This window comes from Heterodontus francisci, chromosome 1, assembly GCF_036365525.1.
Source record: "Heterodontus francisci isolate sHetFra1 chromosome 1, sHetFra1.hap1, whole genome shotgun sequence".
NCBI classification, from domain to species: Eukaryota; Metazoa; Chordata; class Chondrichthyes; order Heterodontiformes; family Heterodontidae; genus Heterodontus; species Heterodontus francisci.
The window spans coordinates 171,320,266-171,333,170 of NC_090371.1; the positions used below are offsets into that span (position 1 = coordinate 171,320,266).

The window sequence follows — 12,905 nt, forward strand, 5'->3', positions numbered from 1 at the left end:
GCAAAAGAAGCAACGGCGACATGAGGAAAAAGTTTTTTCCGCAGCGAGTTGATAGCAAGCGGAATGCAATGCCTGAGAGTGTGCTGGAGGCAGATTGAATGGTGGCTTTGAAAAAGGAATTGGACAATGACGTGTGGAGAAGATATTTGCAGGGCTACAGGGAAAAAGTAGGGCGGTGGAGCTAGGTGATTAGCCCTTGCAGAGAGCTGTGATGGACACAATGGGCGGAATGGCCTTGTTCTACGCTGTAACCATTGCATGAATGTGTCCTTGGATGAAAGGACACTGATGGCAAATGCTAGTGTTTGCAAATTAAACTTGAGGAAAAGCAAAGAAAACCCAATGAATTCTGTGATTGCATTGGTGGTTCAGTGGTAGAATTCTCGCCTGCCACGCGGGAGGCCCGGGTTCGATTCCCGGCCAATGCAATGATGCTCCTATTGCTATTTCCATCCTTCTTCCCCTGCTCTTTGCACTGCACCACCCCCACCCCTCCCCCCTGCCACATCGCAGCGTCTTTCCCATTTTGCTGCTACAACTTTTCAACATCTGCTTCACTGCACCCTTTTCTTTCATCTTACTTCAACACCTACAAATACACAATCCTCTTAAAACACCACTCATCCTTTCACTTATCTTACTGCCATCACATTATCAACTCTCTCCAATTCTCCACAGTCATCAGCTTTCACAAATATTCATCATTTAGCAAGAGCAAAACAAAATTAGCACAACTTGACACTTTTTCACCTTTCTCTCTCTTTTCAAAGCCATCTCACTTCTTACCATCAAATCATTCATAGTCACAGCTTTTCTGCACACACTGCAATCGCAAGCAACAACAACAACAATGTGCATTTCCATATCACCTTCCATGTAGGAAAGTATCCCATGGCTCTTCACGCTGCTGTATTAAAGCAGAAATGGGACGTGGCAGGGTCTCACTCTGCTTCTTTCCAGAGTCAATTCAGAGCTTCACACCTGATTTACATGACAGGTCTTAGAGTTGGTAGCAAACTGCAAGTGTCATTGTAAATGCGTAAGCTCTCCACTTAACCTGCTCAGCTGGAAGGCGAACAATGCCAGCTTCTGCAATCATTCCGTCGAGCTGAAGTCCCACATCCTAATGTGATCCTAGTAAAACTCTCCTTTCCCTCACTTCAAGACTGTGACGTCCAGCCAAAATGATGGTACCCAAAATTGTACAGCAGCGTCGTGGGTCTTGCCTCTCATAGCCTCGTGGTCGTGTTGTTGAGCTGCTAATGCATACAGTCGTGCCCATGATCTATGCATCTGAGTACGAATCCCGCTCTGGTCTTTGCATAGATGTATTAATTTAATAGAAGCAGGTCCCAACTGACACTGGAATGAAACAAAGTCAGAATGGATGCTGGTAGTATGTCTCAGTCTACTTAGCTTCAATGCCACCTCTGCCTTTCCCTGCTTCTTTGTGACAAAATTGCCAGGAATTCTATGTGCCAATCTTATTGAGCAGTCCCTCTTTGAGCTGTAAGTAAAGGTGTGTAACTGTGCCTTTTGCTAGGGGGGACCTGTTTTCCGTCAAGCAGTTGAAGTGCCACCTTGGCCCCGTGCTCCCACTATTAAACCTGGATGTGAACAAAGGTAGTGGCTTGAAGATGTTGACATATTGCATGAAATGATATTGCAGTGGTGTGAAGTGTTAGTAAAGAGACAGGCTGCTGTGACGGTTGGGCATGATCTTTGCAAATTGTAGGCCTTTTTAAAATGATGAGTTTAAAGCAGAGGTGTATTGGGCGAGAAGCAGATTGTATGTTTGGAGAAAGTGTAGTGTAGTTGTGTTCGAAGAAGTTTGAAAGATGGAAATGTGGTTATGAATGAAATGGAGGTGTGCAGCAGCCTGCGAGGTTTCTGTGGTGTTGCGGGCGCAAGATTTCATGATGAAATGTGTTGCAGCCTAGGGAATGTGTTAGCAGCCCTGCTTTTCCTGATATGTATTAATGACCTGGACTCGGGTGTACAGGCCACAAATTCAAAATTTGCAGATGACACAAAACTTGGAAGTACTGTGAACTGTGAGGAGGATTGTGATCAACTTCAAGAGGACATAGACAGGCTGGTGGAATGGGCAGACGAGTGGCAGATGAAATTTAATGCAGAGAAGTGTGAAGTGATTCGTGTTGGTAGGAAGAACGAGGAGTGGCAATCTCAAATCAAGGGTACTGTTCGAAATGGGGTGCAGGAGCCGAGGGACCTGGGGGTATATGTGCACAAATGATTGAAGGTGGCAGGGCAGGTTGAGAAAGCTGTTCATAAAGCATATGGGATCCTGGCTCTTATAAGTAGGGGGATAGAGCACAAAAGCAAGGAAGTTATGATAAACCTGTGCAAAAGATTGGTATTGTGTGTGATTCAGGGCACCACACTTTGGTAAGGATGTGAAGGCATTAAGAGGGTGCAGAAAAGTTTCACGAGAATGGTTCCAGGGATGAGGAAGTTGATTTCCGTGGATAGATTGGAGAAGATGGAGCTGTGGGTTTTTGGAGTAGAGAAGATCAAGAGGAGATTTGATAGAGGTGTTGGAAATCACGAGGGGTGTGGACAGAGTAGATAGGGAGAAAGCGTTGCCATTGGCGGAAGGACGGAGAAGCAGGGGCACCGATTGAAAGTGATTGGCGAAAGAAGCAACGGCGACATGAGGAAAAAGTTTTTTCCGCAGCGAGTTGATAGCAAGCGGAATGCAATGCCTGAGAGTGTGCTGGAGGCAGATTGAATGGTGGCTTTGAAAAAGGAATTGGACAATGACGTGTGGAGAAGTTATTTGCAGGGCTACAGGGAAAAAGTAGGGCGGTGGAGCTAGGTGATTAGCCCTTGCAGAGAGCTGTGATGGACACAATGGGCGGAATGGCCTTGTTCTACGCTGTAACCATTGCATGAATGTGTCCTTGGATGAAAGGACACTGATGGCAAATGCTAGTGTTTGCAAATTAAACTTGAGGAAAAGCAAAGAAAACCCAATGAATTCTGTGATTGCATTGGTGGTTCAGTGGTAGAATTCTCGCCTGCCACGCGGGAGGCCCGGGTTCGATTCCTGGCCAATGCAATGATGCTCCTATTGCTATTTCCATCCTTCTTCCCCTGCTCTTTGCACTGCACCACCCCCACCCCTCCCCGCTGCCACATCGCAGCGTCTTTCCCATTTTGCTGCTACAACTTTTCAACATCTGCTTCACTGCACCCTTTTCTTTCATCTTACTTCAACACCTACAAATACACAATCCTCTTAAAACACCACTCATCCTTTCACTTATCTTACTGCCATCACATTATCAACTCTCTCCAATTCTCCACAGTCATCAGCTTTCACAAATATTCATCATTTAGCAAGAGCAAAACAAAATTAGCACAACTTGACACTTTTTCACCTTTCTTTCTCTTTTCTCTTCTCACTTCTTACCATCAAATCATTCATAGGCACAGCTTTTCTGCACACACTGCAATCGCAAGCAACAACAACAACAATGTGCATTTCCATATCACCTTCCATGTAGGAAAGTATCCCATGGCTCTTCACGCTGCTGTATTAAAGCAGAAATGGGACGTGGCAGGGTCTCACTCTGCTTCTTTCCAGAGTCAATTCAGAGCTTCACACCTGATTTACATGACAGGTCTTAGAGTTGGTAGCAAACTGCAAGTGTCATTGTAAATGCGTAAGCTCTCCACTTAACCTGCTCAGCTGGAAGGCGAACAATGCCAGCTTCTGCAATCATTCCGTCGAGCTGAAGTCCCACATCCTAATGTGATCCTGGTAAAACTCTCCTTTCCCTCACTTCAAGACTGTGACGTCCAGCCAAAATGATGGTACCCAAAATTGTACAGCAGCGTCGTGGGTCTTGCCTCTCGTAGCCTCGTGGTCGTGTTGTTGAGCTGCTAATGCATACAGTCGTGCCCATGATCTATGCATCTGAGTACGAATCCCGCTCTGGTCTTTGCATAGATGTGTTAATTTAATAGAAGCAGGTCCCAACTGACACTGGAATGAAACAAAGTCAGAATGGATGCTGGTAGTATGTCTCAGTCTACTTAGCTTCAATGCCACCTCTGCCTTTCCCTGCTTCTTTGTGACAAAATTGCCAGGAATTCTATGTGCCAATCTTATTGAGCAGTCCCTCTTTGAGCTGTAAGTAAAGGTGTGTAACTGTGCCTTTTGCTAGGGAGGACCTGTTTTCCGTCAAGCAGTTGAAGTGCCACCTTGGCCCCGTGCTCCCACTATTAAACCTGGATGTGAACAAAGGTAGTGGCTTGAAGATGTTGACATATTGCATGAAATGATATTGCAGTGGTGTGAAGTGTTAGTAAAGAGACAGGCTGCTGTGACGGTTGGGCATGATCTTTGCAAATTGTAGGCCTTTTTAAAATGATGAGTTTAAAGCAGAGGTGTATTGGGCGAGAAGCAGATTGTATGTTTGGAGAAAGTGTAGTGTAGTTGTGTTAGAAGAAGTTTGAAAGATGGAAATGTGGTTATGAATGAAATGGAGGTGTGCAGCAGCCTGCGAGGTTTCTGTGGTATTGCGGGCGCAAGATTTCATGATGAAATGTGTTGCAGCCTAGGGAATGTGTTAGCAGCCCTGCTTTTCCTGATATGTATTAATGACCTGGACTCGGGTGTACAGGCCACAAATTCAAAATTTGCAGATGACACAAAACTTGGAAGTACTGTGAACTGTGAGGAGGATTGTGATCAACTTCAAGAGGACATAGACAGGCTGGTGGAATGGGCAGACGAGTGGCAGATGAAATTTAATGCAGAGAAGTGTGAAGTGATTCGTGTTGGTAGGAAGAACGAGGAGTGGCAATCTCAAATCAAGGGTACTGTTCGAAATGGGGTGCAGGAGCCGAGGGACCTGGGGGTATATGTGCACAAATGATTGAAGGTGGCAGGGCAGGTTGAGAAAGCTGTTCATAAAGCATGTGGGATCCTGGCTCTTATAAGTAGGGGGATAGAGCACAAAAGCAAGGAAGTTATGATAAACCTGTGCAAAAGATTGGTATTGTGTGTGATTCAGGGCACCACACTTTGGTAAGGATGTGAAGGCATTAAGAGGGTGCAGAAAAGTTTCACGAGAATGGTTCCAGGGATGAGGAAGTTGATTTCCGTGGATAGATTGGAGAAGATGGAGCTGTGGGTTTTTGGAGTAGAGAAGATCAAGAGGAGATTTGATAGAGGTGTTGGAAATCACGAGGGGTGTGGACAGAGTAGATAGGGAGAAAGCGTTGCCGTTGGCGGAAGGACGGAGAAGCAGGGGCACCGATTGAAAGTGATTGGCAAAAGAAGCAACGGCGACATGAGGAAAAAGTTTTTTCCGCAGCGAGTTGATAGCAAGCGGAATGCAATGCCTGAGAGTGTGCTGGAGGCAGATTGAATGGTGGCTTTGAAAAAGGAATTGGACAATGACGTGTGGAGAAGATATTTGCAGGGCTACAGGGAAAAAGTAGGGTGGTGGAGCTAGGTGATTAGCCCTTGCAGAGAGCTGTGATGGACACAATGGGCGGAATGGCCTTGTTCTACGCTGTAACCATTGCATGAATGTGTCCTTGGATGAAAGGACACTGATGGCAAATGCTAGTGTTTGCAAATTAAAGTTGAGGAAAAGCAAAGAAAACCCAATGAATTCTGTGATTGCATTGGTGGTTCAGTGGTAGAATTCTCGCCTGCCACGCGGGAGGCCCGGGTTCGATTCCTGGCCAATGCAATGATGCTCCTATTGCTATTTCCATCCTTCTTCCCCTGCTCTTTGCACTGCACCACCCCCACCCCTCCCCCCTGCCACATCGCAGCGTCTTTCCCATTTTGCTGCTACAACTTTTCAACATCTGCTTCACTGCACCCTTTTCTTTCATCTTACTTCAACACCTACAAATACACAATCCTCTTAAAACACCACTCATCCTTTCACTTATCTTACTGCCATCACATTATCAACTCTCTCCAATTCTCCACAGTCATCAGCTTTCACAAATATTCATCATTTAGCAAGAGCAAAACAAAATTAGCACAACTTGACACTTTTTCACCTTTCTCTCTCTTTTCTCTTCTCACTTCTTACCATCAAATCATTCAGAGGCACAGCTTTTCTGCACACACTGCAATCGCAAGCAACAACAACAACAATGTGCATTTCCATATCACCTTCCATGTAGGAAAGTATCCCATGGCTCTTCACGCTGCTGTATTAAAGCAGAAATGGGACGTGGCAGGGTCTCACTCTGCTTCTTTCCAGAGTCAATTCAGAGCTTCACACCTGATTTACATGACAGGTCTTAGAGTTGGTAGCAAACTGCAAGTGTCATTGTAAATGCGTAAGCTCTCCACTTAACCTGCTCAGTTGGAAGGCGAACAATGCCAGCTTCTGCAATCATTCCGTCGGGCTGAAGTCCCACATCCTAATGTGATCCTAGTAAAACTCTCCTTTCCCTCACTTCAAGACTGTGACGTCCAGCCAAAATGATGGTACCCAAAATTGTACAGCAGCGTCGTGGGTCTTGCCTCTCGTAGCCTTGTGGTCGTGTTGTTGAGCTGCTAATGCATACAGTCGTGCCCATGATCTATGCATCTGAGTACGAATCCCGCTCTGGTCTTTGCATAGATGTATTAATTTAATAAAAGCAGGTCCCAACTGACACTGGAATGAAACAAAGTCAGAATGGATGCTGGTAGTATGTCTCAGTCTACTTAGCTTCAATGCCACCTCTGCCTTTCCCTGCTTCTTTGTGACAAAATTGCCAGGAATTCTATGTGCCAATCTTATTGAGCAGTCCCTCTTTGAGCTGTAAGTAAAGGTGTGTAACTGTGCCTTTTGCTAGGGAGGACCTGTTTTCCGTCAAGCAGTTGAAGTGCCACCTTGGCCCCGTGCTCCCACTATTAAACCTGGATGTGAACAAAGGTAGTGGCTTGAAGATGTTGACATATTGCATGAAATGATATTGCAGTGGTGTGAAGTGTTAGTAAAGAGACAGGCTGCTGTGACGGTTGGGCATGATCTTTGCAAATTGTAGGCCTTTTTAAAATGATGAGTTTAAAGCAGAGGTGTATTGGGCGAGAAGCAGATTGTATGTTTGGAGAAAGTGTAGTGTAGTTGTGTTAGAAGAAGTTTGAAAGATGGAAATGTGGTTATGAATGAAATGGAGGTGTGCAGCAGCCTGCGAGGTTTCTGTGGTGTTGCGGGCGCAAGATTTCATGATGAAATGTGTTGCAGCCTAGGGAATGTGTTAGCAGCCCTGCTTTTCTTGATATGTATTAATGACCTGGACTCGGGTGTACAGGCCACAAATTCAAAATTTGCAGATGACACAAAACTTGGAAGTACTGTGAACTGTGAGGAGGATTGTGATCAACTTCAAGAGGACATAGACAGGCTGGTGGAATGGGCAGACGAGTGGCAGATGAAATTTAATGCAGAGAAGTGTGAAGTGATTCGTGTTGGTAGGAAGAACGAGGAGTGGCAATCTCAAATCAAGGGTACTGTTCGAAATGGGGTGCAGGAGCCGAGGGACCTGGGGGTATATGTGCACAAATGATTGAAGGTGGCAGGGCAGGTTGAGAAAGCTGTTCATAAAGCATATGGGATCCTGGCTCTTATAAGTAGGGGGATAGAGCACAAAAGCAAGGAAGTTATGATAAACCTGTGCAAAAGATTGGTATTGTGTGTGATTCAGGGCACCACACTTTGGTAAGGATGTGAAGGCATTAAGAGGGTGCAGAAAAGTTTCACGAGAATGGTTCCAGGGATGAGGAAGTTGATTTCCGTGGATAGATTGGAGAAGATGGAGCTGTGGGTTTTTGGAGTAGAGAAGATCAAGAGGAGATTTGATAGAGGTGTTGGAAATCACGAGGGGTGTGGACAGAGTAGATAGGGAGAAAGCATTGCCGTTGGCGGAAGGACGGAGAAGCAGGGGCACCGATTGAAAGTGATTGGCAAAAGAAGCAACGGCGACATGAGGAAAAAGTTTTTTCCGCAGCGAGTTGATAGCAAGCGGAATGCAATGCCTGAGAGTGTGCTGGAGGCAGATTGAATGGTGGCTTTGAAAAAGGAATTGGACAATGACGTGTGGAGAAGATATTTGCAGGGCTACAGGGAAAAAGTAGGGCGGTGGAGCTAGGTGATTAGCCCTTGCAGAGAGCTGTGATGGACACAATGGGCGGAATGGCCTTGTTCTACGCTGTAACCATTGCATGAATGTGTCCTTGGATGAAAGGACACTGATGGCAAATGCTAGTGTTTGCAAATTAAACTTGAGGAAAAGCAAAGAAAACCCAATGAATTCTGTGATTGCATTGGTGGTTCAGTGGTAGAATTCTCGCCTGCCCACGCGGGAGGCCTGGGTTCGATTCCTGGCCAATGCAATGATGCTCCTATTGCTATTTCCATCCTTCTTCCCCTGCTCTTTGCACTGCACCACCCCCACCCCTCCCCCCTGCCACATCGCAGCGTCTTTCCCATTTTGCTGCTACAACTTTTCAACATCTGCTTCACTGCACCCTTTTCTTTCATCTTACTTCAACACCTACAAATACACAATCCTCTTAAAACACCACTCATCCTTTCACTTATCTTACTGCCATCACATTATCAACTCTCTCCAATTCTCCACAGTCATCAGCTTTCACAAATATTCATCATTTAGCAAGAGCAAAACAAAATTAGCACAACTTGACACTTTTTCACCTTTCTCTCTCTTTTCTCTTCTCACTTCTTACCATCAAATCATTCATAGGCACAGCTTTTCTGCACACACTGCAATCGCAAGCAACAACAACAACAATGTGCATTTCCATATCACCTTCCATGTAGGAAAGTATCCCATGGCTCTTCACGCTGCTGTATTAAAGCAGAAATGGGACGTGGCAGGGTCTCACTCTGCTTCTTTCCAGAGTCAATTCAGAGCTTCACACCTGATTTACATGACAGGTCTTAGAGTTGGTAGCAAACTGCAAGTGTCATTGTAAATGCGTAAGCTCTCCACTTAACCTGCTCAGCTGGAAGGCGAACAATGCCAGCTTCTGCAATCATTCCGTCGAGCTGAAGTCCCACATCCTAATGTGATCCTAGTAAAACTCTCCTTTCCCTCACTTCAAGACTGTGACGTCCAGCCAAAATGATGGTACCCAAAATTGTACAGCAGCGTCGTGGGTCTTGCCTCTCGTAGCCTCGTGGTCGTGTTGTTGAGCTGCTAATGCATACAGTCGTGCCCATGATCTATGCATCTGAGTACGAATCCCGCTCTGGTCTTTGCATAGATGTATTAATTTAATAGAAGCAGGTCCCAACTGACACTGGAATGAAACAAAGTCAGAATGGATGCTGGTAGTATGTCTCAGTCTACTTAGCTTCAATGCCACCTCTGCCTTTCCCTGCTTCTTTGTGACAAAATTGCCAGGAATTCTATGTGCCAATCTTATTGAGCAGTCCCTCTTTGAGCTGTAAGTAAAGGTGTGTAACTGTGCCTTTTGCTAGGGAGGACCTGTTTTCCGTCAAGCAGTTGAAGTGCCACCTTGGCCCCGTGCTCCCACTATTAAACCTGGATGTGAACAAAGGTAGTGGCTTGAAGATGTTGACATATTGCATGAAATGATATTGCAGTGGTGTGAAGTGTTAGTAAAGAGACAGGCTGCTGTGACGGTTGGGCATGATCTTTGCAAATTGTAGGCCTTTTTAAAATGATGAGTTTAAAGCAGAGGTGTATTGGGCGAGAAGCAGATTGTATATTTGGAGAAAGTGTAGTGTAGTTGTGTTAGAAGAAGTTTGAAAGATGGAAATGTGGTTATGAATGAAATGGAGGTGTGCAGCAGCCTGCGAGGTTTCTGTTGTGTTGCGGGCGCAAGCTTTCATGATGAAATGTGTTGCAGCCTAGGGAATGTGTTAGCAGCCCTGCTTTTCCTGATATGTATTAATGACCTGGACTCGGGTGTACAGGCCACAAATTCAAAATTTGCAGATGACACAAAACTTGGAAGTACTGTGAACTGTGAGGAGGATTGTGATCAACTTCAAGAGGACATAGACAGGCTGGTGGAATGGGCGGACGAGTGGCAGATGAAATTTAATGCAGAGAAGTGTGAAGTGATTCGTGTTGGTAGGAAGAACGAGGAGTGGCAATCTCAAATCAAGGGAACCGTTCGAAATGGGGTGCAGGAGCTGAGGGACCTGGGGGTATATGTGCACAAATGATTGAAGGTGGCAGGGCAGGTTGAGATAGCTGTTCATAAAGCATATGGGATCCTGGCTCTTATAAGTAGGGGGATAGAGCACAAAAGCAAGGAAGTTATGATAAACCTGTGCAAAAGATTGGTATTGTGTGTGATTCAGGGCACCACACTTTGGTAAGGATGTGAAGGCATTAAGAGGGTGCAGAAAAGTTTCACGAGAATGGTTCCAGGGATGAGGAAGTTGATTTCCGTGGATAGATTGGAGAAGATGGAGCTGTGGGTTTTTGGAGTAGAGAAGATCAAGAGGAGATTTGATAGAGGTGTTGGAAATCACGAGGGGTGTGGACAGAGTAGATAGGGAGAAAGAGTTGCCGTTGGCGGAAGGACAGAGAAGCAGGGGCACCGATTGAAAGTGATTGGCAAAAGAAGCAACGGCGACATGAGGAAAAAGTTTTTTCCGCAGCGAGTTGATAGCAAGCGGAATGCAATGCCTGAGAGTGTGCTGGAGGCAGATTGAATGGTGGCTTTGAAAAAGGAATTGGACAATGACGTGTGGAGAAGATATTTGCAGGGCTACAGGGAAAAAGTAGGGCGGTGGAGCTAGGTGATTAGCCCTTGCAGAGAGCTGTGATGGACACAATGGGCGGAATGGCCTTGTTCTACGCTGTAACCATTGCATGAATGTGTCCTTGGATGAAAGGACACTGATGGCAAATGCTAGTGTTTGCAAATTAAACTTGAGGAAAAGCAAAGAAAACCCAATGAATTCTGTGATTGCATTGGTGGTTCAGTGGTAGAATTCTCGCCTGCCACGCGGGAGGCCCGGGTTCGATTCCTGGCCAATGCAATGATACTCCTATTGCTATTTCCATCCTTCTTCCCCTGCTCTTTGCACTGCACCACCCCCACCCCTCCCCCCTGCCACATCGCAGCGTCTTTCCCATTTTGCTGCTACAACTTTTCAACATCTGCTTCACTGCACCCTTTTCTTTCATCTTACTTCAACACCTACAAATACACAATCCTCTTAAAACACCACTCATCCTTTCACTTATCTTACTGCCATCACATTATCAACTCTCTCCAATTCTCCACAGTCATCAGCTTTCACAAATATTCATCATTTAGCAAGAGCAAAACAAAATTAGCACAACTTGACACTTTTTCACCTTTCTCTCTCTTTTCTCTTCTCACTTCTTACCATCAAATCATTCATAGGCACAGCTTTTCTGCACACACTGCAATCGCAAGCAACAACAACAACAATGTGCATTTCCATATCACCTTCCATGTAGGAAAGTATCCCATGGCTCTTCACGCTGCTGTATTAAAGCAGAAATGGGACGTGGCAGGGTCTCACTCTGCTTCTTTCCAGAGTCAATTCAGAGCTTCACACCTGATTTACATGACAGGTCTTAGAGTTGGTAGCAAACTGCAAGTGTCATTGTAAATGCGTAAGCTCTCCACTTAACCTGCTCAGCTGGAAGGCGAACAATGCCAGCTTCTGCAATCATTCCGTCGAGCTGAAGTCCCACATCCTAATGTGATCCTGGTAAAACTCTCCTTTCCCTCACTTCAAGACTGTGACGTCCAGCCAAAATGATGGTACCCAAAATTGTACAGCAGCGTCGTGGGTCTTGCCTCTCGTAGCCTCGTGGTCGTGTTGTTGAGCTGCTAATGCATACAGTCGTGCCCATGATCTATGCATCTGAGTACGAATCCCGCTCTGGTCTTTGCATAGATGTATTAATTTAATAGAAGCAGGTCCCAACTGACACTGGAATGAAACAAAGTCAGAATGGATGCTGGTAGTATGTCTCAGTCTACTTAGCTTCAATGCCACCTCTGCCTTTCCCTGCTTCTTTGTGACAAAATTGCCAGGAATTCTATGTGCCAATCTTATTGAGCAGTCCCTCTTTGAGCTGTAAGTAAAGGTGTGTAACTGTGCCTTTTGCTAGGGAGGACCTGTTTTCCGTCAAGCAGTTGAAGTGCCACCTTGGCCCCGTGCTCCCACTATTAAACCTGGATGTGAACAAAGGTAGTGGCTTGAAGATGTTGACATATTGCATGAAATGATATTGCAGTGGTGTGAAGTGTTAGTAAAGAGACAGGCTGCTGTGACGGTTGGGCATGATCTTTGCAAATTGTAGGCCTTTTTAAAATGATGAGTTTAAAGCAGAGGTGTATTGGGCGAGAAGCAGATTGTATATTTGGAGAAAGTGTAGTGTAGTTGTGTTAGAAGAAGTTTGAAAGATGGAAATGTGGTTATGAATGAAATGGAGGTGTGCAGCAGCCTGCGAGGTTTCTGTTGTGTTGCGGGCGCAAGCTTTCATGATGAAATGTGTTGCAGCCTAGGGAATGTGTTAGCAGCCCTGCTTTTCCTGATATGTATTAATGACCTGGACTCGGGTGTACAGGCCACAAATTCAAAATTTGCAGATGACACAAAACTTGGAAGTACTGTGAACTGTGAGGAGGATTGTGATCAACTTCAAGAGGACATAGACAGGCTGGTGGAATGGGCGGACGAGTGGCAGATGAAATTTAATGCAGAGAAGTGTGAAGTGATTCGTGTTGGTAGGAAGAACGAGGAGTGGCAATCTCAAATCAAGGGAACCGTTCGAAATGGGGTGCAGGAGCTGAGGGACCTGGGGGTATATGTGCACAAATGATTGAAGGTGGCAGGGCAGGTTGAGATAGCTGTTCATAAAGCATATGG

At 45.5% G+C, this 12,905-nt stretch overlaps 4 non-coding genes across 4 annotated transcripts; all 4 read left to right on the top strand.

Moving 5' to 3' along the window:
* The first annotated feature begins 357 nt into the window (after positions 1-357).
* Positions 358-428, top strand: trnag-gcc (transfer RNA glycine (anticodon GCC)). The gene has a single exon. It is a non-coding gene; the product is annotated as a tRNA-Gly (tRNA).
* Positions 429-3,011: 2,583 nt separating this feature from the next.
* On the top strand, positions 3,012-3,082 carry trnag-gcc (transfer RNA glycine (anticodon GCC)). The gene has a single exon. It is a non-coding gene; the product is annotated as a tRNA-Gly (tRNA).
* A 2,579-nt stretch (positions 3,083-5,661) lies between these two features.
* trnag-gcc (transfer RNA glycine (anticodon GCC)) lies at positions 5,662-5,732 on the top strand. The gene has a single exon. It is a non-coding gene; the product is annotated as a tRNA-Gly (tRNA).
* Positions 5,733-10,962: 5,230 nt separating this feature from the next.
* trnag-gcc (transfer RNA glycine (anticodon GCC)) lies at positions 10,963-11,033 on the top strand. Its single transcript has one exon. It is a non-coding gene; the product is annotated as a tRNA-Gly (tRNA).
* The last annotated feature ends 1,872 nt before the right edge of the window (positions 11,034-12,905 follow it).